At 44.6% G+C, this 25205-nt stretch overlaps 1 protein-coding gene across 4 annotated transcripts in view; it reads left to right on the top strand.

Moving 5' to 3' along the window:
- LOC124711127 (cytospin-A) overlaps nucleotides 1-25205 on the top strand; it is a 936320-nt gene that overhangs the window by 765875 nt on the left and 145240 nt on the right. The gene's annotated exons all lie outside the window — the stretch shown is intronic.

The raw sequence follows: 25205 nt of genomic DNA on the forward strand, positions 1-25205 counted from the left end.
GGTGGTGTTTAGTGAAAGAGTCGGGCTTTGGAAACGTTTTTATTGAAGCAGATACGTTATATTTATTTGCTGGGAAATGCAAGTATTGGTGTTACCGTGTGATCCATCTCCTGTCGACTTCAAACTATATTCTTGTTCTGTTGTTGGGGAGGCTATCGGTGGGGGTTATTGGGACCTAGTTGGAGGCGAGGTATGGGCTGTTAGTGGTGTACATTTTCCAATCCACTAGTCGGATCGCGGAATGTACTTAAAAGTCGTCGGATTGCTATACGGTTTGTAAGGATTGAAATTGACCTGATGAGAAGTTAACCATGCCTCGCGAATCAGTGAGGGTGCGACCCTCATTTAGACGGATCTGGTAGTGTAGCAGACCAGAGAATTAATCCTGGTCCGCCAGTGAACCTTCACGTTTAAATTTGTGGATCAGTACGTCGCGTAATTTGTCTGTAGAGGAACATCTCAGCCTGTCCGCTGCAAGTCATTTGATCTCTGCACAGCTGCTGCGACCTACATCACCATCCAAAATTCTTACCTCACACTCATCGCTCCACTATGAAATTCACTATTCCTTGACGCCTCACAGTGCGTCATGCCAACCTCTCTCTTCATTTAGTGAAACTGAGCTAGACTTTTTTTTTATCCCCAATTCGAACCTCCTCGTTTAGTGATGAGCTGCGATCCTACCCCACTCTCTTATAAGCTACTAACCTACCTCTTCGTCCTTCGACTCTTTCAAACTACAGTTTAATTTCTGCAAAAGCTGTAAATAACTCTTCGATCCTTGCATTCTGTCGCGCATCACTTCACAAGTTACATTTAAAAAAATAAAAAGTTATAATTATCTGCAAGGTTAGTTTCCCACGGCCGTTCACTAAAACCTTGTCATAATGTAGCCGCTCCATCACGTTACTTATAAAACCAACGTTTTGATCACTGCAACAGACGCCCGAAACATTGATTTTATATATGCGTAACGACGCGGGCGCATCCTCGCAAACGTTTTAATGAAGGTCCGCATTATGTCGGCCTTAAATATAAGAATGGTTACTACGTCCGATAATTCCGGTCCTATTACCCTTTCAGAGAGATGTTCTCACCATTTCAATATGGTCACGTTCAGAAGCCTGTACAATAAAGCACCGTCCTCAGTCACAAATCTCGGACGGTGGTATTTCGCATATTGCTAGCCCAATTCCGAAGTTTCAGCGTTAAAAAAAGTTGCACAAACAGAGCTGGTCATGGATTTTATCACAATTTTAGATACGACAGGGTACAATGAACTCGGCGCTGAACACCTTTTAAATTGTGTAGTATAATTTTAGATAAATATTGCTACGTTGTTCATGTGGGATTAGGTGACGGAAGGAATTTTTAGTAGACAACGATAAACTAAGAGAATTCCTAATGGTATTATGACAGACGAGATGACACCCTGCCAACTCAACATCTGTTCAAACTTGTTTATCTCATTGTGTGTCATACGGAACATTTGTATAGCTCGAGAGTGCCAGGCTAAGAGGTCCGCGACTCGTCGCCTGTTGGTCTTCGCATATTTTCTTTCACCTCTGCTAATGATATGTCAATACAAAAAATGCAAAGCTGTCCCGTGGTTCGGAGTCCATGTTAACCTGTTGGTGCATCTGTAACTGGCGGAGGGAGATAAGAATATTCCACCTCTAATAGGACCAGCAGTACCATGCTCGGAAACCGCTGTAGACTCAGACCAACCTAAGGATATCGTACTTCTGCTTCATGGAGGGGGATTGAGGTATTTTGCTACTTGATAAATCATTGTTGAAAAAAGACTTCTAGGAAGGGGCTAGTGCTACTAATGTTTGGTGCGTTAAGCAAACGATTCGACTGGAGTGAACATATCTGCTCCCTGTCTTACAAATGAAAGAAAAGATAAAGAGGTGAGTCTTTGTGTAGGGTCTATTTGACGTCAAGGCCATTAGAAACATAGCACTGCCGCTAGTGGGAGGAGGACAGAGAGAGAACTGATCGAGGCTTCTTTAATGAACCCTTCACAGCATTAATATAGGGGACACGGGGAAAGCGTAAATTTGGATGAAACAGCTCGTTGTGGAAACGGCATAACCTGCTCAGTGAATCTTTAGTAGAGGACATGGGTTTCATGCTGTCATTATGTCTCCTAAAGTTTACTGTATCCAAAATGAAACTGTGACTGAAACTAGTCCTCTGCTAAAGACAGTATTCGCTAAACAGCTTATGGTGCTTCCGCCATGGCGGAGATTTGCGTTATAAAGTTTGGCAAACAAAAGGAATACGGCTATCATGGAGTGAAACTTTAAATTAAGCACGTAGCAAGTTACATTTGCGGGAAAGAGCATAATTCTGGAGCTGGCATGCAGCGTCCTGTCTTAACTGCCGCCGACCAAGGTACCATTTGGCTTGCATAAGGTTTGCTTTATTTACGGCTGAACAGGCGTTCCACATCATACATCTGTGGAAATCAGCATTAATTTATAAATCTGTCTAGCTCGGGCTTGGTAATTCCAATACCACCAACATTTTCTCCGCCGTCTCCCCGTCGCACTTGTGCTCCAGGTTCCTTGGTGTAGTGAGCTACATACAGTTGTGGACCAAGGTTGGTAGAAATTGGTCCAGGCGTTAGAAAGCTACCCTCCCATGTCACCACGTTCCCATCCCGACCACAGAAAAGGGTGTTATTTATGAGCTGTATCGCTTAGTAATTTTTACAAATTATACGTGAGAGAAGACTGATTGTAGCTACTCGCTGTGAGATCTAGACCATTAGAATTCCTAAGTGCTCGCCGTCTGCGGGAAAATGCCGCACGAATCCAAATTTAGAGCGTTGCAACAATCGTTCCGTGACGTCTCTTCTACTAAGTAGTTAGTAAGCACCAGTTAATAGCTACTCAATTAGCATACAGTACTTGCTCCGTGACATTGCCCTACAACAGTCTCGAGATGTACTATCGCTACTGTACATCACTTAATAGCGGCCAGGCACTACTGGAAATTGCAAACCGCCGACAAGTGAATACGCGGAAGCGATTGGCAGCGATAAATCCTAGAAAGTGACTCACCTGAATTCCTGTGCCAGCTGTGACGAAATTTTCAACAGAAGATTACGTTGCGCCAATCCACGTAATGGATACCTCCGCGACGTGGAAGTAAACAGCGCCATACGGGGCTACTGATGACGTGAGCAGCATCTGTGCCGCATGAGTATGCAGATGTTTGGTGTTCAACGCATATTGGCTGACATAAATGGGGTAGGGCCCTTGGAAACGACGAATAAAGCTGGTTGCGACGCACTAGCAAGCGTCGACTTTAAGTAGTGATGAATTTTCTGCCTGAGTGTTGTCATGTAAATGATTCTACCTGTGTTACGAAGATGCTGAGCATGTTCAGGCCGGACGACTCAAAAGAAAAATAGCGTCCTTGCGTTAGTGATTCGGACTAGTTCCACATTAACGTTTCTGCTAGTGACAAGTAAAGCCAAAACAGAGTAATTGAATTATTTTACGTTAACCCTCATTCGTGTCCGTTCTCTCCAGTCGAGGTTAGGTAGGTTACGTCAAACGCATCTACCTACCTAGGGAAGTGACACGTAATTAAGAGGAGGGAGGAACTAACATTCGAGAGAAAAGGAACTCAAATAGCTGACTAGCGATACAGCTATAGGCATTCCGTGGTCTGCTTCTCATTTGAAGTAAATGCTGCGCTGGATCCCTAGAACTCGTTTATCTTCGTAGAGTCCAAACCTGGCCCGCGTCTAATGATCACGACGTCGATATGACAGAATTAGCGACATTATAAAGAAATGAGAGAGCTAGAGAGATTTAGAAATACATAAAAATGGCTGGGGGGAGAGAGCGAGCTCTTGAAAAAAATTCGTTTAATGAAGCAGTGATCGAATTTCCGTAATCTTCACTTATTTGTAGACACAATCACTTTTTTATGAAATAGGCGACCTTCAGATACTACAAAAAATAATAAAAAATTCATATTAAGACCTCGAAGCAAGTAATCAGAGTTAAAGTAGGTCTACTTCTGAGCTAAGTAAAGTTTTTTTTAAAATACATGCGAATCATGCCTGAGAGCGGCATTTAGCGAACAAATGTTAATGCGCTGTAAGGTAGGGATACAACAAAGTGTACTTCTTCCATTGCTATTTGTACTGTATGCGTGCATCATCTACACTGGAAGCACCAGAAACTGGTATAGAAACGCGTATTCAAATACAGAGATATGTAAACAGGCAGAATACGGCGCTGCGATCGGCAACGCCCGTATAAGAGAAGTGTCTGGTGCAGCTGTTCGATCGGTTACTGCTGCTACAACGGTAGGTTATTAAGATTTATGTGAGTTGGAACGTGATGGTATAGTCGGCGCACGAGCGACGGGACACAGCATCTCCGAGGTAGCGATGAAGCGGGGATTTTCCATTACAACCATTTCACGAGTGTACCGTGAATACCAGGAATCCGCTAAAACATCAAGACTCCAACATCGCTGCGGCCGGAAAAAGATGCTCCAAGAACGGGACCAACGACGACTAAAGAGCATGGTTCAACGCCGCAGAAGTGTAATCCTTTCGTGAATTTCTGCAGATTTCAATGCAGGGCCATCAACAAGTGTCAGAGTCGCGTTCCGTCAACAAGTGTCAGAGTCGCGTTTCAAATAGTATCGATCGGATGGATGTGTACGGGTATGGAGACAACCTCATGAATGCATGTCAGCAGGGGACTTTTCATGCTGGTGGAGGCTCTGTAATGGTATGAGGCGTGTCCAGTTTGAGTGATATGCGATCCCTGATACGTCTACATAAGACTCGGACAGGTGACACGTACGTAAGCGTCCTGTCTGATCACCTGCATCTATTCATGTTCATCGTGCATTCCGAAGGACTTGGGCAATTCCAGGCAGGACAGTGCGACACTCCACACGTCTAGAATTGCTACAGAGTGGCTCCAGGAACACTCTTCTGAGTTTAAACACTTCCGCTGGCCACCAAACTCCCCAGACATGAACATTATTGAGCATGTGTGGGATGCCTTGCAACGTGCAGTTCAGAAGAGATCTCCACCCCCTCGTACTTTTACGGGTTTATTGACAGCTCTGCAGGACTCGGTGTCATTTCCCTCCAGCACTACTGCAGACATTAGTCGAGTCCATGCCACGTCGTGTTGCGGCACTTCCGCATGCTCGCGGGGGCCCTACACGATATTAGGCAGGTGTACCAGTTTCTTTGGGTCTTCAGTGTATAAGACTATCTCAGCTTTTGACAACTGTAAAGTATGACAATTATTACAACATCATTTCAGTAAATTATATGTAAAATGTAATAGTATATTACCGATCGTTAAATCGGTAAAACCATATTTTAAACGGAGAAAGGTTACTATAGTAAAAGAAGCAAAGGAGTCCTTATGGTGCAAATTTCCGACGCCTGATGACGCTGTAATTGTGACTTCAACATATTGTAATGTTTATGACGATCTGTTCAGTGAGGTAGTCGCTTCGGCGTACATACATGCTTCAGCTGTTGATGGTGCCACCAGGCGACAAAGTGCTCCACTGCGCCGTGCGGACTGCGTCTTCACTTCCTAGCATTCGCCCAGCAAATGAAAAGAGAGCCGGAAGAGAAAGTGTCACCGAGTTGTAGCCAGAAGTACAGCGCCATCAGCCGTAGGAAACGTGCACCATAAGCTTGTAAGTGTATTGGAGATTATAATAGCTTTGAATGGCTCTAACCTCTGACGATTATTCCAGTATTGGAAGAAGATGAGTTAGGCAGAGAAATACGCCTTGGACCACGACCTAATGTCCACAAACCAAATGTCATCAAAATTTCTCGCGTTTCTACTGGGAAGAGCCAGTGGGAAAAATGCAACATCTAAATCTTTCAGTGGGAGCTCTGATTTCTCTTAGTTTATTACGACGTTCATTTCTCCCTGTGTAGGTGGAAGTCAATAAAATAGTGTGCCATTCAGAGGAGACAATTGGTGATCGAAATTTCGTGATACGATCTTGCCCCAATGGAAGACACCATTGTTTTAAGTTATTCATAATTGTCATCTCTAGGTATGTTGCTGAATTTAACAACCTTTCAGTTTTTGTGATTTATCGTGTAACCGAAATTTATCGCACTCCTGTGCGGGACGTCACACTTTATTTTGATCAGGCTCTATTACCACTTTTCGAACCTCGTTGCTTGATCCATTTTACATTTAGTTTTGATCTTGTGATGACTTCACTGGACGGTAACCGACAGCATCACGTGCTGGCAGTCTAAGAGGAATGCTCAGATGGTCTCCTAATTCATTTATTTGGTAGACGAATATCAGCAGAGATGTTACCAAAGTTCTCTGGGGTACCAGAGACGTCGCTTATATTTCAGTCGATGACTTCCCGTCAGTTCCTACGACCTGTGGCGTTTCCGACAAGAAGTCACGAATCCAGTCGCACAACTGAGACGATAGTGCATGGTCATGCGATGTGATTAGAAGCCACTTGTGAGTAATGGTGTCACAAAGGCTTCCGCTAATCAATGCAAATAATAATAAAACTGTAAAACTGTCGCTTCTGTCTGTCTGTCTGTCTGTCTGTCTGGACACACTGATCTCCCAAACTATCAGACAAATTTTCATGGGTTTTCATAGGTAACCTGAGCGTGGTTTGGGGGCAACATATAGGCTTTATTTCATCAGAGTCAGAACTCTGAAAAACAGATACCGTTATTTAAAATTTTATCTAAAATCGGCTACACGGGTTAGCAGTTCGGGTGTTCAATCATAAGTGACAAATGTACTTACGAGAGTTTAAGCGGCGAAATGTTACCTGTAGAAAGACAAAACAACACTGAATTTACTTGGTCAGGATATATGGATTTATTGATTTTGCTTTGTATATTAAAAATTCAACAACGCTTTGCTGCTTTCGATAGGTTATGTTTATATTATTCCCTAGGAAAAACGAATTTACTATGTTTGCTTAGCGATTTGAGTGCTTTATCATTGCCTGCCGGAGTGGCCGAGCGGTTCTAGGAGCTACAGTCTGGTCGCAGGTTCGAATCCTACCTCGGGCATGGATGTGTGTGATGTCCTTAGGTTAGTTGGGTTTAAGTAGTTCTAAGTTCTAGGGGACTGATGACCTCAGAAGTTAAGTCCCATAGTGCTCAGAGCCATTTGAACCATTTTTTTGCTTACTCATTACATTTTGAATTAGTTTTGCATACGAATAAAAGTGCATAGAAAACGGTAGAGTCTTTCTGAATACACCAGAAAGGCTAAAAGACAGAGGCATATGCAGTCTTCGGAATATTGTGAAGATAGTGAGATGAGTCATGCTGTGACTCGAGAACATCTAGCTTTAACTCCTTCTGAAAGCGAGGCGCGACGCAAGTCTGATCGAGAGCATCATGCACTGTCTGGCTCCTCAGAACCTTTCACCCATAGAAGCTTCAAGGTACGTATCTGCAACGTAATGTCGCGAAAATCTTGACGGGAATTGGCGCAGGTGAGCGAGTTTTTATACCCCGAATACCGGTTATTGCTAAAAATTAGCCATTTCCCATTTAAACATGTACAATCCCCAGTGAGCTTACGTTATGCATGATGATAGGCAAAGCACGACGACAGACTGTGTTGCTGGCATAGACCTTGGTGTCAGTTGCTTTCGCACGGTCGGACGGCTTCCTTTATGTGGCTTCCTCCTATGTTAGTGAATCGGACATGCTCTTCGTCCATGATCCCGATAATACATGAAACGTTATATACAAAGAAGCTTTATAAGAGAAAAATGAATTCCACGTGTACAGAGTCTCGGGCACAGCTGTAAATAAATTCTCTGGCAATTTCGGGTTTTACGTGTAGAACGGAATAAACTTGTTCTCCACGGTCGACAGCACTCGTTACTTCACGTGAACAGAAAGCCGCTTGGATTTCACAGAGAAGTTAGTTTCTGAATATGTGTTGGTTCTGTATCAATAGATCATTCTCTTGGCCTTATTGCATGATGTTGGAACATGGTATTTATATTACTAAACGGTTAAGTCGATGAGCCGGTCGCGGTTGCATCTTGTCTAGGTAAAGGGTTCCAGGGGTGGGGCAATAAAAATTTGATTTTCTCTATTTCATATAATTATTGACCAAATTTAAAGATAAAAACTTCAGCGTCACACACAGTTAGATTCTTCGAAGATTCGGGGTTGGGATGACGAGGGGGAAGGGGAAGGTTTAGGAGTGTGATCTAAAATGCTGCCACAAATTGGACGCGAAGAGTAGCGGTGTATGACTCAGCAGATCGGTGTGACGTGAGGGAATTTTTTTGTGCTATAGTGAGCAGCGGGCTGGTGACAGGAGGCGGCTGACAGGACACAGGCAGGCCGGCTGCCGCGGTCCGTTTAAGGGTCGCGTTTGCAATGCGCGCCGACAGTGGCGGCGCTCTGGCCGAATGCCAAGCAGGCGGCGCGGCGCGGCGCTGCGTTGCTTTGCGTGCTCAGACCGTATATGGCCGGGGCGTGACCGGTCGCTACTGCCCCTGCCCCTCCCCGCTAAGGGCAGCGCTCTGGCCTGTAGCACCACCACTCCCTGCACTTTGTCTCGCTACTGTGCCCACTGGCCTGGGTCACAAAAGGAGGTGTGTCAGTCTTCTTACAAACCAGCGGAATTCGGCAGATGGAAGTGAACTGGGCAGAACTCACAAGAACCTTTTCAAATATTGGGCTATAGTAGAATCTTGAAGGTCAGATGGAAAAAATCTGATGACTAATAAACATTTTGAATTTCTATACGTAGCAGGCATAAAAATACAAGAAACGAGAGGTTGCTTAATAGTTGGACAGAAAGCGTGACAGGGAAGTAGTAGTGCAAAATCGGGAAAAGAAAAGACACTTCTGGTACAGTTTGATGAAAAGGACTCGGTTGATGGGACACATGGTCAGACATCAAGAGATCACAAATTTAATGCTGGAGGGAAGTGTGTGTGTGTGTGGTGGGGCGTTAAAAATCATAGAGCGAGACGTAGAGACGAATCCCGCAAGACCACAACATCACTTTTTTAGAAAGTATTTTGTAAACGTATTTTCCAACATGTCATTTCCTAGCGGCGCATGTGTGCTACCAGCGTTTGTCCTGATGCCAGGAGCTGATAGGTCAACCTTTCCGAAATCCTGCTAAATGGTTTGTGCCGGGAGTCTACATGGCGGGCTTCCTCAAGACGGCCGAAGTTCGGAACATCCTTCGGAGAAAAAGTTCTTAATCTCCTGTCCGGACACAGCACCTTACGGAAGCGCAACAATAGGAAATGGGCAACGACAGTGCCTTCATTTCAGCTTCTGATTCGGATGGGCTGGAACGTCTGAACGTTAAATACGGTCTGGAGCTCCCGAAACCGAGGAGCCGCCTGACAGCTCTCGTGGAGTTGAGGTGGCAACTCGTGGGCCCTCAGGAGCGGTGTTTGTGCTTTAAAATCGGCAACATTTCGGAAGTCATATTAAGTGATCGTTTGTCATCGGTGAGGTTGTGCTTCCAGTTCGGAAATCCTGTAATTCATTCGGAATTGTAGTCGCTTGTGCGGATTAGTGAGCGTCGAATTGCCCGATAAAAAAGTGCCTTGAGAGCAGAGCGTGGAGCGATTAGCTAGCTGGAGGGGACGGACTTGGCTCGGATTAATTGATACCGATAAATTTCATATGGTTTTGCCCAAATTTGAGTGTGATGTTTTTGCGTGACGTTTCCCCTGTTGACTTTGCTCTATATTCTTAAATCGTTATGGTCATTATCGGCGGGACTTACTGGTGACCACATGGGGTGAGTGCATAAACTGTAAGCAGCCAACATATTCCAGTTCAGTGTCCGTATTTCGGAATCTTTCGTGAAAGTACGAGACATGTTCAGAAAACAAGTGTGCTGTGACCATAACGCACCGCTCTTTTTTCTTTTTTTTTCTTTTTCTCTTTCTTCAGGGTTGTCAACACTGAGTGGTAGACGGGGAGGGGGGGGGGGGGAGGAGAAGTAGCTCATCTGATCAGAGCGAGATTGCAAGAACGTGACAGTACGTAAACTCACGCTGTAGTGTCTAGGTACGTGAAAGATATCGGTAAGAGGGAATAACAACTACCGAAATTTGTTCGTGATTCAAAACCGTTTCAGACGAATGTGAACAGACAGTGTGTGTTTAAGTGGTGTAGGGAGTTCAGTGGAGGCAGAACAAATGTTCATGACGAACTGAGAAGTGGAAGACCTATTTTGATTGTTGAGTTGGTACAAAAAAATTGAGTAAATTTTTCGTGAAGACCACCGATTCCTGCGATGTTTCGCCAACTCTCCAGAACTCTTATACGAGACATTCACACAAACGCTGATATATCTGAAACTGTGTGCAAAATGGGGCTCAATACAACTGACAGAGCAGCACAAGAAAAATCGCGTCTGTAGCGCCGCCGAGTTTCTTGAGCGACTTGGATTGGCGGAACTGGAAGGCGAGGATTTTCTGAGCTCTATTGTGACTGGAAATGCAACGTGAATGACTCATTACACTCCTGAGACAAAAGACTGTCATCACAATGGTGTCATACCAATTCCCCCTCTTCTAAAAAATTCAAAACCACAATTTCGGGCCGAAAAAAGCATGACCGTAGTGTTTTGGGACTGAAAAGACGTCAATTTGGTCTGATTTCTGCCTCAGGGAGAAACCATCTATGCACAACAATATTGAGAGACCTTAAAGAAGCTCAAAAGAAGCATTCAAAACAAAAAGATGGGAATGATGACGAGAGGAGTATGCTTGTTGCTCGTCCTCACACGCCCTTAGCCACCAAAGCGATCATTGACTCTTTTCGGTTTGGTTGTTTTGATCCACCCCCAGTATTTCCTTGACTTGGCGCCTTCAGATTATCATTTTTTCATCTCTCTGAAGGCATACATCAGTGGAATAAAGTTTTCATCCTACGAGCAGGCGCAGAAAGAGGGGACAGAGGTGGCGGGAAAGTTCTTCCGGGAGTTCATAAATTCTTGGGCCACGGCTCTCCTCGTGCATTGAACGGGACGGCGACTATGTCGGAAAATAGTCAACAAGCGTGTTTACAATATCTTGTAGTTTTTTCAGATGCGCTATTTCTAAAAACGTATAAAAATCTAGTACACTTTCCGAACATGACACATCGGTAGACACTTACAGGGCTTTTAGTTATTGAATTTTGTATTGTGAAGTTTAATCCTGTCTCGCGGGTGATAACGAGGCTGGGAATCCTTATTAATACTGTATTTTACGTGCGCAGCACTGCAGAGAATTGATCCGGGTTCGCTGGTAAACGTTAACAACTAAATCCGCGGAGCGGTAGGTCGCATAATTCGTTTCGCGCGCCGCACGTGAGCAAGACCACGTGGATTCGAACCATGCCGCGAGTGGGAGTTCGCGCGATGCTGCGGAAGCCCCGAGGTACGGACGAATGGGACGCTTCTTTTTGTCAGGAGCGCTGATTTCTACTGAAGTTAAACGTTGACGATACGCAGTTGAGGCAAAAAGAGAATAGAAACTTTTGAAATGTGGTGCTACGGAACAGTGTAAAAGATTTGATGGCTAGATAACTAAAATGCGGAGGTACTGAATCGAATTGTCGAAAACAGACATTTTTGGGACAGGCGGACCAAAAGAAGGGACCGATTGATAGGACACAATATCAGGCATGAAAGAAACGTCCCTTTGGTAAAGGAGGGAAGTATGGGAAATGCAATATGGTTGACGACAACTAGCGGGATGAAATATATGTACAGTAGAACTGTTACGCACAGATGGGAGAGATGTGCGCAAGATAGAGCATGGACAGCCCTGCTTCAAATAACTTTCTAACGACGAGGAAAACAAGTGAGTACAGTTTCGGCTACTGCATTCCGGAGCTAGATTTTTTTTAGAGGGGATTGGGGGGGGGGGGGGAGGGGGAGCTAAATTCACAGGAAAAGGTAGCATTCCGTCAACCATGAGATCATTAAAGATCGAGCGCTTGTTCGGTTAGCCCAAGGATGAGGGATGGGAAAGGATGTCAGCTGTGTTCTTTGGAGTGGAAGCATTCCAGCTTCGTCCTAATCTATACGAGGGCGCAGTGGAAAATCTATATCTGGAATGCCGGTCGCGTTTGGAACTCGGTTTCTCCCGAACGCAGGTGCCGTATTTGAGTCACTGCGCGCCTGCGCTCGGTTAAGGCATTCCGTGGTTGTACTAACATACCGATTCTGTTGAATAGGCAGCGTATGTGTCGCGTATGAGGAATGCTTTAACATTGTGAAACCTTCCTTCGTCTCGTCCCTGAGAAAAATAAAAGCTGCGTCGTGTGAAGTCTTAAAGAGCCACCGCGGCCGTAGCCTAGGTGCTTCTGGCGCGCCAGACCAATTGCGAGACTTCCTGCTCCGAAGACTCGCAGTAAAACTGTATTGCCATACGGTGGTGAATCTTTCGCTCTTCTGCACGTTTTATAATGATAGTAATTTGTTGCTTGTCTCGCTTTGACCTGCGGGGCAGGGTTACACGTTCTGTGCTCCAAAGCCAATGGCTAATGGCAAGTAGCTAATGGTTCCACTATATGATAAGAGACATCCGCACACCCAGCACGTGCACTCTAGAAAACAGGGAAAACTAATGGGAATTCCACGATCACGCACGAGAACCTATATCGGAATTTTTGTAACCGTATTGGAAAAACAGCGTTGTCGATCTCTAACGGTCATTACCTACCACCTTCAGAAATTGTAAACACTTTGGAAAACCATATCTGCCAGAGAAAATGGCTGTTGGTCTACGTCTGATTCTGCGAGTTACCAGTAGCTCTCGAAAAGCATTTAAACGATGGGGTCTTTCAGCATATCAGCATGAGGAGCAGAACGCATGCAGTCTTCCGCACGTGTCTCTAGGACGTTTAATAAGTTTATTCTCATTGGTTGCTGGCAAAAAATAACTTGCCAAACTACCATACTCCGAACACAAACCACTTTAGACGGATTGGATGATGACTAAACTCATCAGCTCAATTCCGCTGGATGCAGTCTCGTGATAAGAGGACTGCGCTTTTTGGCCGGGAACGATCCGTTACAGTTTATATCATGCGGTAAGTGGTGGTCGTTTTTTAATACGGTAAGTATCTTCACACTTAACTGTCAGGCGAGTAATATTGCGTGTAGCTTTAACAGCCAGTCCTATTCGATTTTTATGAAGCGTTAATCTTAGATCTGAGCTACCGAAGCACGACTCACGGCCGGTCCTCACAGCTCTACTTCTGCCAGTATCTCGTCTCCTACCTTCCAAACTTTACAGAAGCTCTCCTGCGAAACTTGCAGAACTTGCACTCCTGAAAGAAAGGATACCGCGGAGACATGGCTTAGCCACAGCCTGGGGGATGTTTCCAGAATGAGATTTTCACTCTGCAGCGGAGTGTGCGCTGATATGAAACTTCCTGGCAGATTAAAACTGTGTGCCCGACCGAGACTCGAACTCGGGACCTTTGACTTCCGCGGGCAAGTGCTCTACCATCTGAGCTACCGAAGCACGACTCACGGCCGGTCCTCACAGCTTGCAGGTGAGCTTCTGTAAAGTTTGGAAGGTAGGAGACGAGATACTGGCAGAAGTAGAGCTGTGAGGACCGGCCGTGAGTCGTGCTTCGGTAGCTCAGATGGTAGAGCACTTGCCCGCGAAAGGCAAAGGTCCCGAGTTCGAGTCTCGGTCGGGCACACAGTTTTAATCTGCCAGGAAGTTTCATATCAGCGCACACTCCGCTGCAGAGTGAAAATCTCATTCCGTTAATCTTAGAGTTACCATGCATGAAGGCTCTGGACTGTGCGGCTGGTCCCGGCGGAGGTTCGAGTCCTCCATCGGGCGTGTGTGTGTGTGTGTGTGTGTGTGTGTGTGTGTGTGTGTGTGTTTGTCCTTAGGATAATTTAGGTTAAGTAGTGTGTAAGCTTAGGGACTGATGACCTTAGCAGTTCAGTCCCATAACATTAAAAAAAAGGCTCTGATTGGTTTACCTTTTAAATCGCATATATCTGGAAATCACACATTCTATAGTAAGAAATGGAGTGTGTTTGCTGTCTATTGATTCAATATTCTTCGTGTAGATCGCCAGGGCAACCAATTACATGTGCAACACCGCTTCCTGTGTAGCAGAGTTCACACTGACGGTACAACTCGGGAGATATTGCTCTGTGAAGTGAATGTTGTTCGTATATCGCAACGCTAGGAAAAGTAGTGTCGAATCACAGAAAATGGCTTTGATTTCAGACTCGATAATGCAGAGCTTTGAATATGTCTTGAAAATTTGCCCCAGACAACCTGCTTAGCGAGAGCAGACACTTCAACCACAGGGCTACATGGTCATCTCTCCAAGTCCTTTTCCTCGTCACTCATATTTTCTGCTGTTATTTTCGAACGTGATCCCAGGTTCTACCAGAGGAGGCTTGGGAGTAACATCATCGGGGAATGGAACTGGAGGTGCACCGTGGTTTATCATGTGGTAGTGGTTTATACCAACTAAATGACATTCACTAAAATGACTCGATGAAATGGACATAACATCAGTGAAATGTAGTGACACGAAAAGAATCATTGAAATCTGATGATTTGATCCATTAGAAGCAGTTTGTGAAATCCTGTGATAGTAAAAGCAAAGGGTTTGTTTACAAATGACTTCTCTGCTGCCGGCCGCGGTGGTGTAGCGGTTCTAGGCGCTCAGTCCGGAACCGCGCGACTGCTACGGTCGCAGGTTCGAATCCTGCCTCATCCTGCCTCGGGCATGGATTTGTGTGATGTCCTTAGGTTAGTTAGGTTTAAGTAGTTCTAAGTTCTAGGGGACTGATGACCTCAGATGTTAAGTCCCATAGTGCTCAGAGCCATTTGAACCATTTGACTTCTCTGCTACCAATCACGATTATGTTTCATTTATATTTTGCACGATGCGTTTCGGGAAATGATTCCCATTCTCAAGTGCATTTTTCTCTGTATGCTACGCCATTTATTTGTGATGTTTTTGATATACGGCGTTCTGCATGTTTTTGTTGACTTTACTGCAATTTTTAGTTGATTATCGATCTTTATGCGACTAAACAGGCTGATCCAGTTGCAGCTGCCAATGTCGTTTTATGCAGCCGGCACTACGTCTGAATCAGCAACGGTATCCAGGAAGGCGACTGTCACGTAATCGATGTAAGCTCTCTTTGAGAGATTTGGGCGCGTGTTAGCAAACGAAATCGTACTGAAGAAAAAAATGTAATTGAGGATTGAACATAAGTTATACAATATTTTAGGAACCAGAAATGCCTTACTTCTGCCATACTTACCATATCCAAGCGTCTCTGATCTTCATTTGTGTAATTAGCGATCTAGTCATACAGGTTTTGGACGTCTCCATAAGTTTATTCCATTTACAGTACTTGATCTTGTGTAAATGGTTCACAAACCTTAAGTTATAAAATGTTTCAAAATTGTAAACAACGAAATTAACAGCAGATGCCAAAATGGGGAGTGTGGAAGTAAGACGTTTCCTGTGTACAACACAATAAAAAGATTAATATATGACTTGCCGCGTCATTATTCTAAAGTAGTTTCATAAATAAAATATGTACAATAAGGTGTCTTTGTGCATGGTTCAAATGGCTCTGAGCACTATGCGACTTAACTTCTGAGGTCATCAGTCGCCTAGAACTTAGAACTAACTAAACCTAACTAACCTAAGGACATCACACACATCCATGCCCGAGGCAGGATTCGAACCTGCGATCTTAGCGGTCGCTCGGTTCCAGACTGTAGCGCCTAGAACCACACGGCCACTCCGGCCGGCGTCTTTGTGTAATTTAGCAGTTTACCAGTTACTATTTTGACAATTTGCTTCACATCTCCAGAGCCAAATGGCCAACAATATTATTCTGTCGTGGGGTTACATAAAACATCATCGCTGGGTGCAGCTGGATCACCCTGAACATTAATCTTTTTATTAGCGAAATGTTTCATATAGAGCGTGGCATTATGCAGAGCTGAGACATGGGCAGTGAGGAAAGAGGAAGGAGGAAGAATAAAAGCATTTTAGATGGAGGATGGAAGGGCTAAAATGGGTATACAAAGCGAGAAATGAAATGTTGAGAAAAGGGGGGAAGAAAGAGAAATTTTAAATTTAATCAGGAAGACGAGACACAATTGGCTTGGATACTGTATAAGAGAAGATTGTTTACTGATAGATGCTATGGAAGGAACAGTTACAGGAGGAGGAGGAGAGGAGGAGGGGGAGGAGGAGGAAGAAGAAGAAGAAGAAGAAGAAGAAGAAGAAGAGGCTGAACAAAATACCATATGGCGGATAGTATAAGGATAGGAAACAAATATGAAAAAAAACTGGTAGGGTAGGAAATGATATAACTGCATGTGGAGACCTGTCCAAGGGCAGAACACCGATAATAGTGGGTTATATATCGGAAAGTTGTTACTTCCACACTCCCATTTTAATATCTCCTGTTAATATCATTGTTTCCTATGATGAAACACAGTTTATAAGGCAATTTTTCTGAACCATTAACGAAGGACAGAGTACTATGAATGGAATAAATTTACAGAGCCATCCAAAACCTGTGTAACTAGACCGCTAATTACACAAAGAAAGACTGGAGACAATTGGATAAGCTGACAGAAGTTAAGTACATATTGATCCAAAAAACTGTGTAACTTATGCCCAATCTTCACTCGTATTTTCCGCAGTAAGATTCCGTTTGCCAACAGTAGCCCAAAGCTCTGAGAGGGAACTTTCATAGATTATGTGGCTATCGCCTCTCTATGCCGTTGCTGATTCAGACGTGTTGTGGGTTGCATAAAACAACTTCAGTAGGGGCAGCTGAATCACCCTGTGCAGCTACTTCATTCAAACTTCGCCACTTCTATTTGTGGTTTTCTTGTGGTTCATTTGTGCAGAATCTCAAACTATTGAACACAACACACAATTTTCTGTCCATAGTATAAAAACACTTCCTTCCGTAGGTGTAGCAGTCATGAGCTTCGCCACGCAAGGGGGGTAGATTTGACTGTCGGCAGGTTGACGTTTACCATATTTAGTCACTCTGGGATTACATTTCAGCTAATCAAATTCAGCTGGTGTAGAGCTTTCAGCTAGCACTCCATACTAATGCTTGAATTTAAACTCGACGTGTCGAAATGCAGGCTATGCCGCCAACGTTGAGTTGAAATTCGGAGCTGTAGCAGCTAAAAAACTGGAGACATTTTGTACATTTATCACATACCCGTGATACGGAAACAGGAAGCCCTACGTCTGCTTAAGGCAGGAGTGGACTTGCCTACAGCCGGCCGAGTGGGTGGCCTCCTTTAAGCCTCCGTCCCTTCTCGGATTCTAGCCGGAGCGACCATGCCGTCGCGTTAATGACCACCAAAGCGGGTCGCCCTTCGGTTTCTGACTGCGGAGGGGAGGCAGGCCGGGTACAAAGAAAGCCAACTTTCCTCGCCAGCCGTCTGCAGACTAGCATGCCGGGAGAAAGCAGGGGCTGGGAACGGGAAGCGCTACTGCAGGCCCCGGCTGTCCGGCCCCCAGCTCTAACGGCCCGGCTAGCAGCTGGGAGATGCTCAGGTGTTTTGTCTGACACGACGTCACTGGATGTCTCCAACACAAAGGCTGCTGCAGCACAGCTGTGGAGGGCGTCTAAGGAACACGTTTCTTTATCCGATGGTCTACTAAGATTCAGACGTACTGAGAGTTCAAGGGATCAGCAAATGACAATACTGAGACGAACACTTACAGGAAAGAAAGACAGCTTTCGTGGCGCTATCGCCGTACAGGGTATTCATTGCCAGTATTTGAGATGGATGTTCACGATCACCGCCCTCACGACCATTAATGCGTGATTTCAATAACAGCAGCTGGTAAAGGTGGACCTTTTTGGAGAACATGAGGTCGTCATTTGCCAGTTGACGTGTTGGGCTATTTACAAGGTTCTCTTCCAATGACACGCAGAGAAAATCTCTTTCGCATCTTCTAAACATAGCAAGGTCTGTTCTCATCGCCGAAGTAGACACACGAGCCAAGATAGCTTCTAGAAACACCGATCATGTAAAAGGCAACTCGGACTGCTCTCACATGGTATCGTGAAAGCCATGGATCAAAACCGTCACACAGATGCAGCATTTTTTTGACTTCCGAAAAGTATTTGCCTCAGGAGCTTCTAAACGGAAGTGGAGTCTTACAGGATGTCAAGCATAACTTGTATAATTATATTGAGGATTTTTTGGTAGGAAGGAACGCAGCATGAATCCTCGATAGCTTCAGAAGTAACTTCCATTGTGTCCTAGGGTAATGTCTTGCGACGCTTGCTGTTCCTGTACTACGTCAATGATTATGCACACAACAGTAACCTCAGACTTTTCGCAGACGATGCTGCCATATACAGGGTGTTCGGAAATTTCCGTTACAAACTTCTAGAGCGTGTAGAGACGATGATTTTAATTCAAAAGTGTAACGCCTCCAGGGAAAGAGAAAAGTGCCAGAGTTGCTTGCCCTGGTATGCGAGACAGTAGAGCTGATAACGTTTACTAATATGGACACTTGTGGTGTCGTAGACAAAGTTTAATTTACGAGACTCCTGTAGAGGCAGAGGAAGATCTGTCACGAGTTCTGGCCGCTGCGATAGACATTGGAGTGTCACCAGGTGGGATGGAGGGTGAGTACCAAAGCATGCTTCGTACGTACAATGCCTGTAACATGGTTGACGGTCGCCACATCGAGCCGTTGTAATGCGTCATTACTGTTCCGTAGGTGCAGAATGCTGGGTTCTTTTTTGTTGTGGAATAATGTAAACACAAATGTGTTTAAATGATGAATGGATGTTTCTTTAAGTTTCCTTTCGAATTGTTACCCAATAATTGTTCTGCGTCACGCCTAATTCAATTGCTGAAGCAGATGTGGATGAGTTAAACATCTGAATTGAAACCGTCATAGAATGGAAACGGTACGCTTCCAGACATTGGTTCCTACTCAAAACGTTATGTACTCACGCCCCATCTACAAGTCCTAGAAGTGTGTAAAGGGAACGAAGCGCTATTTGAAAAAAGCTTCACAAATATTCGATCGCCTCTTTGTTCATATTTCAAAGCGGTGCACATATTGGCATCTTACTTCAAAATGTCAGAAATGTAAAACTGTCTATAGTTCACAAGACGAAAACATGTAGTATTCTAAAATATCAATTAGTCACAACAATCGCCGGCCGGAGTGACCGTGCGGTTCTAGGCGCTACAGTCTGGAGCCGAGCGACCGCTACGGTCGCAGGTTCGAAACCTGCCTCGGGCATGGATGTGTGTGATGTCCTTAGGTTAGTTAGGTTTAAGTAGTTCTAAGTTCTAGGCGACTGATGACCTCAGAAGTTAAGTCGCATAATGCTCAGAGCCAGTCACAACAATCAGCTGATATAAAACCTGGCGTGACAACTTGTTGTGATATGAAAAGGAGTGGTCAGATTGATTCAGACGTCGGTAAACCGGGTGGAAGACTTCGGTACACTGTTAGAATACTAAGACAGTGCAGTCAGTTTTGCAAAGAAGACTGCGTACAAAACACGTGTCCTATAATACAGCGCAAGTGGAGGGAATTTATACCCGATGGCCCTGGAAAGCGAAGAGTAACACGTATGGTCGCGGATTTGTTTGACCCTTGGGTGAGTGTCACACAGATGCTGAAAAAACTGAACTGGATTAAAATAAAATGGATGTTAATAAATAATAGTAATTTATTGAATGATTAGTCCGCCCGTTTAAGTGAATGGTCAGAGCGTCTGACTACCATGCAGCGGACTTGGTTCCGATTCCCGACCGGGTCGGAGAACTTCTCTACTAGGGGGCTGCGTATTGTGTTGTCTTCATCATCGACAAGCAAATCGCCCACTGTGGCGTCAATTCAAAAGACTTACAGCTCGGCGGCCCAACTTCCGCAGGTGGAGACTCACGGCTATCAATGCCGTACGATCTTTCCATTGACTTATTAGTAGGATAAGAGTTGTGGAATGTACTGAAGTATCTCAGATTATGGCGAGGACCTTCTATCGGAACTACTTGCCATCTACTACTGACAAATGGTTGATGCGCTGGACTCGTGTCCCTTCGGAAAATGCTTTAAATACGCGTCCAGGTTTCCCTTCCTTATCTGTATTACCATTAGTTTCCGCCGAATCGCATCATAAAAGTCCGTGGATGGTTTCTGCAACAAAGTACTCGGCCGATTCTCACTACTCACCCCTTTCCCTTCCTCTCAACAATTTCCTTAATGTAACGCTCCGGCCTCCATGATATCCATGCCGACGAGACAGTAATACTGTGCTGACGTGAAATACCCTTCGGTTTTTGAAGGTGGAGTCATGGAGTCTTACTGTGTTCTCCCCATCCCTACAAATACAGGGAATGGTAGGAAAACAGGCCAGTTTGAATATAGCGTAACAGGCCTAGGATTCTATTGTGAAACATTTTCAGTCACAAAAACGAAACTCTTGGTTTTGGCATTTCGCGTACTGTTCATGTTTTGAAAATGTCGTCTTCTATGTGGTCAGCAGTGTTACGTTGACACTCACAGTTCGCGGTGTAAACCGTTCACGGCACGTTCAAGCATATGTATTGGAATGTTTGATTTATGCGGGAATGAAGTCTTTCAGTTCCGCAATTGTGTAGACGTCTACCATACACCCTGTGTTTCAGGAACCCCAAAGGACGTAATCACAGACTGGTAAGTCGCAATATCTGCGAGGCCAAAAAAGTCCCCATTCCGAAAATGATGTGGCTACCGAACACCCTTTTTGCTGCCATTTTGAGCAAAGTGAGACGTAACATTATCTTGCTGAAACCAATACTCATTTGCAGAAAACAGTTCGAGTTGAGGTGCGAGGAATGTCAGCCACGGCAGCATAGCGCTGAGATGTGACTGGTTGTTGGATCATGTTCACCTCAAAAAAGTAAAGGGCAATTATGCCCATTGAAGAGGTAGTTTACTACACAATGACTATCTGAGTGTGAAGGGGTATTGATGAAGTTGGCGACGATTATCCTCGCACCAGTAACGGCGGTGGTATTTGTTTGACATAACCAATTAGTTGAAGATGTGGGTCGCGACTCATCCATAGCAAATTTAAGAAGCCTTCAGTGTCCCTAGTTTTAATCAAGTCAGTCATTCACTTTCCATTATCACTTTCATTTAACAGCTGCACAACATGCATTACGGCTGTAACTTCAAATCATTCCGTAACATTCTGTGCACACAACGACTAGACTTCGCCACTACTGCCGCAATTTGTCCCTCACAACGTTTTGGTCTGTTCGTCACAACATTTTATACCTGCTCTATTCGTTCCTGTAAGCGACGACTGCTGGCGATTTCAGCTTAAGTGCAGTTCCTTTTGTTTCAAAGATTTTAACTCAATACATGTACCGGTGGTTCAGTATCATTGCGTCTAAAGTTGAAACAGCGACAGTATTCCCGTCTAGCAGCAGCAACATGGTCTCCATTTTTATAAATGGCCTTAACAGCTACAGCACTTTCAGGACCGCTGCAGCGCTCCATCTCAGCACATGGCGCACATACCTGAAACATATAACAAACTTTCAGGGTTCCCAATACTACCCTTCCACTTTTAGAGAGTAATTAAATCAGCCCGTTTTTCTGCCGCACCCTGTGTAACATGGCGTGGCGCCCACCTTTAGCGTACAACAGATGCCTTCAATTTCGATAGTAATAATAATGCAATATGTTTTAGCATAAGTTCCAAGAAACTGTAACCCAAAGAAATGCATCATTTGAAAGGCATTCTTCCGAAAATTTGACAAGCACATATGTCGTGCAATTGATTTAAGAACAGCAGTAGCAACACTCTCTCGTAACTTGGACACTGTCATAATTCCCACGATATAAAATCGGAATTTGCATTCATCAGAATCAGTATTTAGCTAAGCACTAAGATTAAAAACACCGGTCTGTACACTGCGTATGCGAGAGCATGAATAATGGGAACGGTATTAGTCTGTCGTTCCCGCCTACGTTTGGGAACTCAGTGTGTAATTTGTTGTTGTTTGTCTGGGGAAGGGGGGGGGGGGGCGCTCTCCATTCTTTCTTTACTCAGCTTCGCGTAGTTCGCCGATTCTACGTGTGGACTCTATCTCGTCGGATTTGTAGTAAACGGCAGGAATGGTCATCCTGTGATTGTGCTCCTCTACTGCCGACAGCCGAAAAGTGTCCTGAGTTAAATGTAACTTGTAACTTCTAGAGTTCCTTGACATTTTCGAGACAGTTTAGTATTCGTGCTAGTTTAGTCTCAGAAAGTTGGCTGTGAAATTTGGAACTTGTCTTACTTTAAATAAGGTTCTTCTAAAACAACCGAAGGAGGTTCATAGGTCAGAGCACTGGACTCTCATTCTGCGTGACGACGGTTGAAATGCGCGTCTGGGCATCTGGATTTACGTTTTCAGCTATTTCCCTAAAACGCTCCAGGCTGATTCCCTTGGAAAGGGCACGGTAGATTTCCTTCCACACCCTTGAAACAGTCAGAGCGTGTGCTCCGTTTCTAATGATACTGATGTCGACGGGACGTTAAAGCCTAGTCTTGTTGCTTTTACTACCAAAATACTTCGGGTGGGTCTTGATCCCCTTCAGACCTCCACTCCAGCCCCTTTTATTTTTATTTATCCGCGTCTATGTCTGTGACCTTACTTCCCACCTTTCTTGTTTCACCTACGAGGCGCTCCACGCTCTTAAGCGTTTCTCTTATCTCGGTGAAGCTGACTGAGATGTTAACACAGTAATGTTGTCACAGTGCGTTATCAACGCCGAATTATCGCTTGGGTGCAGTGCCTAACAGCGCTAAGCCACCACTGCCAGCACACACGTTGCGTTGTTGCGTCATTTCTTGGAGATGCGCGTCACTGCTGTAGCATGGACGGGAAAAACTAGCGGCCCACCGTGAAATGCTGGCCAACCTTTTCGGAAGAAGACGAACGAAATTTAACATCAGGGAGGCTGAACTCTGTTTTTAATCTTCTGATGAGTATGAGGAGTGGACAGATTGTGGAATTTTAAGAAACTCGCAGTAAATTGAAACGATAAAGTGGATTGCGGATGTGAAAGAGTACCTAATGCAACCAGACTTGATGTAACAGACAGATTTCTTTGGGAGAAAATTCACGAATGAACAGCTGACTTGACATGGAAACCCAAAAAGACCGGAACAACTCGGTTTGACGAGCGGACGAGAGCCCATTGTCAGAAAATGAAAGTAATGTGGACACAACGGAAAGCTAAAACAAAACTTTGAAAAATACCCCTCTGATATGGCGGTGGTGATGGTGAGGTTCGAAGTTTTTCCGTACTGTTCGTAACTGGAAGTTTTGCATACGTTCCTAAAGCTTTCCAGAAAACAGTGTGTTGACAATGGATTCAGATTGCAACTGAAACGCACCGAGTCCACTAACAAGGAACAATATTCCCGGTGAATGCGAATATGGCCAACATGTTGGAGAACTCGTACGAGTGGGCGCAACAAGAAGTAGCCAGTGATTTTAAATTGGCGTGTTTCAGGAAACAGGGTTGGGATATGGCGCAGTATCTTGCTGAGCGATGCAAGCCGTAGTCTGGAGTTTATTCCGTATTTACAAAAGCGATGTAGAGAGTGAATATGAACCTGTAATTACCTATTCCATTCTAGGCAAGGAATGTAACGCTCATCCACAATTTAGTGGTGAAATAAAGTTATGTTTCATCGCTATCACAACTACTGCAGTACCAAGACACATTGTGCTTGAAGGCACGCTTCGTGTGTGGTGCTGTCTTACGCCTTCCCTCCTACATCCCACAAACAGTTTTGTTACCTCGTATCTTCATTTACACTCTGCCGTTCCTGTACGTTGTTCTTTGCATGCCTAGTGGTAGTACCTCATCGAGTGAGTTGGTGCAGTGTTTAACACAGTGGAGTCACAATCGAGAGAATTGTCGTTAAAGTGGACGTTAGGCCAAGCAGAATAAGATTTTCTGTGGTTCATCTAAATATTGTCGTGTGAGAGAACGCTGATATGATCGCTTTAACTGGGCCACGGCCGATTTATTTCCTAGACCCTGAACAACAGAGGTACTGCTCAGGCACTAAAGATGCAGTAGTGTTTCCTTTCCTGTCTATCTTACTTTTACGGAAAAATGACGATTTTACAGTATCTACTTGTGGGAATGCAGACGGCTACCTGGAGTGTACAAACATTTTTTTGTTTTGATTTTTTGCTACACAGATACTACCTCTTCAGTGGTAATGTGTAATTTTGAGTGCACAGTTTGGAACACAGTTTGGAACACAGTTTGGAACACAGTTTGGAACACAAGTTAACTGTTCAACTCGTGCATTAGGTGTAATACTGTCTAAGCAAGAAGCCATGTAAACGGATCTGGCCTGTTTGAGTTTTCGAAGAGGTAAAGTGGGGAAAAAAACTTGATGCCCATCACCATAGCAACCATTTACGATTTACATGAGACGATGCACAAAAATAACGAACGCAGCTTAGCGCCATTGTGAGCCCACGACCGCGGCCTGTGAACCGGCACGTTCCCCTGATGCAGCACGAGCTGCCCTCACGACTTCAACAACACGTACCGACGTGTCTCCAGCGCACGCACCGTAGGGACATTAGGTGTGAGCGTGTGCACACTTTGTTTTCCAGATAAGGTTCCATTCTTCACTCACTCGGCTACCTTTCTTTCTGCCATTTACTTCTTTTTCTCTATCGAGAGCTAAGCGTTGGACCAAACATTCAAAGGTCTCGCTGGCATGTGACGCGATATTAACCTCTGGCAATGCTTGTCATGTAGGTGAATAAATCAAGGTGCAGCGTGTTTCGAATTTGCCGTGTAGCCGAAATTAACGCGAACCGCTGCTCAGGTCCGCTGGAAACAAGCGAATGCCGCCTCCGATACGACCTTGCCTTCGTCTTAAAAGCACTGTAACTTTAATTTCTGTAACTGATGCAGTGTATGTGAATTGGAGCAATACTGAAGTGTCACAACCATCGAAAGTACCCAATTCTGATTGTCTCTGATGTCTTCGAATTCTGTGAGGCAGTAATTCTGACCTTTCCTCCAACGCCTATAGTTGTTAATTAAACCGAAAATTCCTCTTGTGGCTCCTGCCTCAAGCTGCAGTAACCATTTCTTCGCTTGAACTGGTACA

Source organism: Schistocerca piceifrons, chromosome 8 (assembly GCF_021461385.2).
Source record: "Schistocerca piceifrons isolate TAMUIC-IGC-003096 chromosome 8, iqSchPice1.1, whole genome shotgun sequence".
NCBI lineage: Eukaryota > Metazoa > Arthropoda > Insecta > Orthoptera > Acrididae > Schistocerca > Schistocerca piceifrons.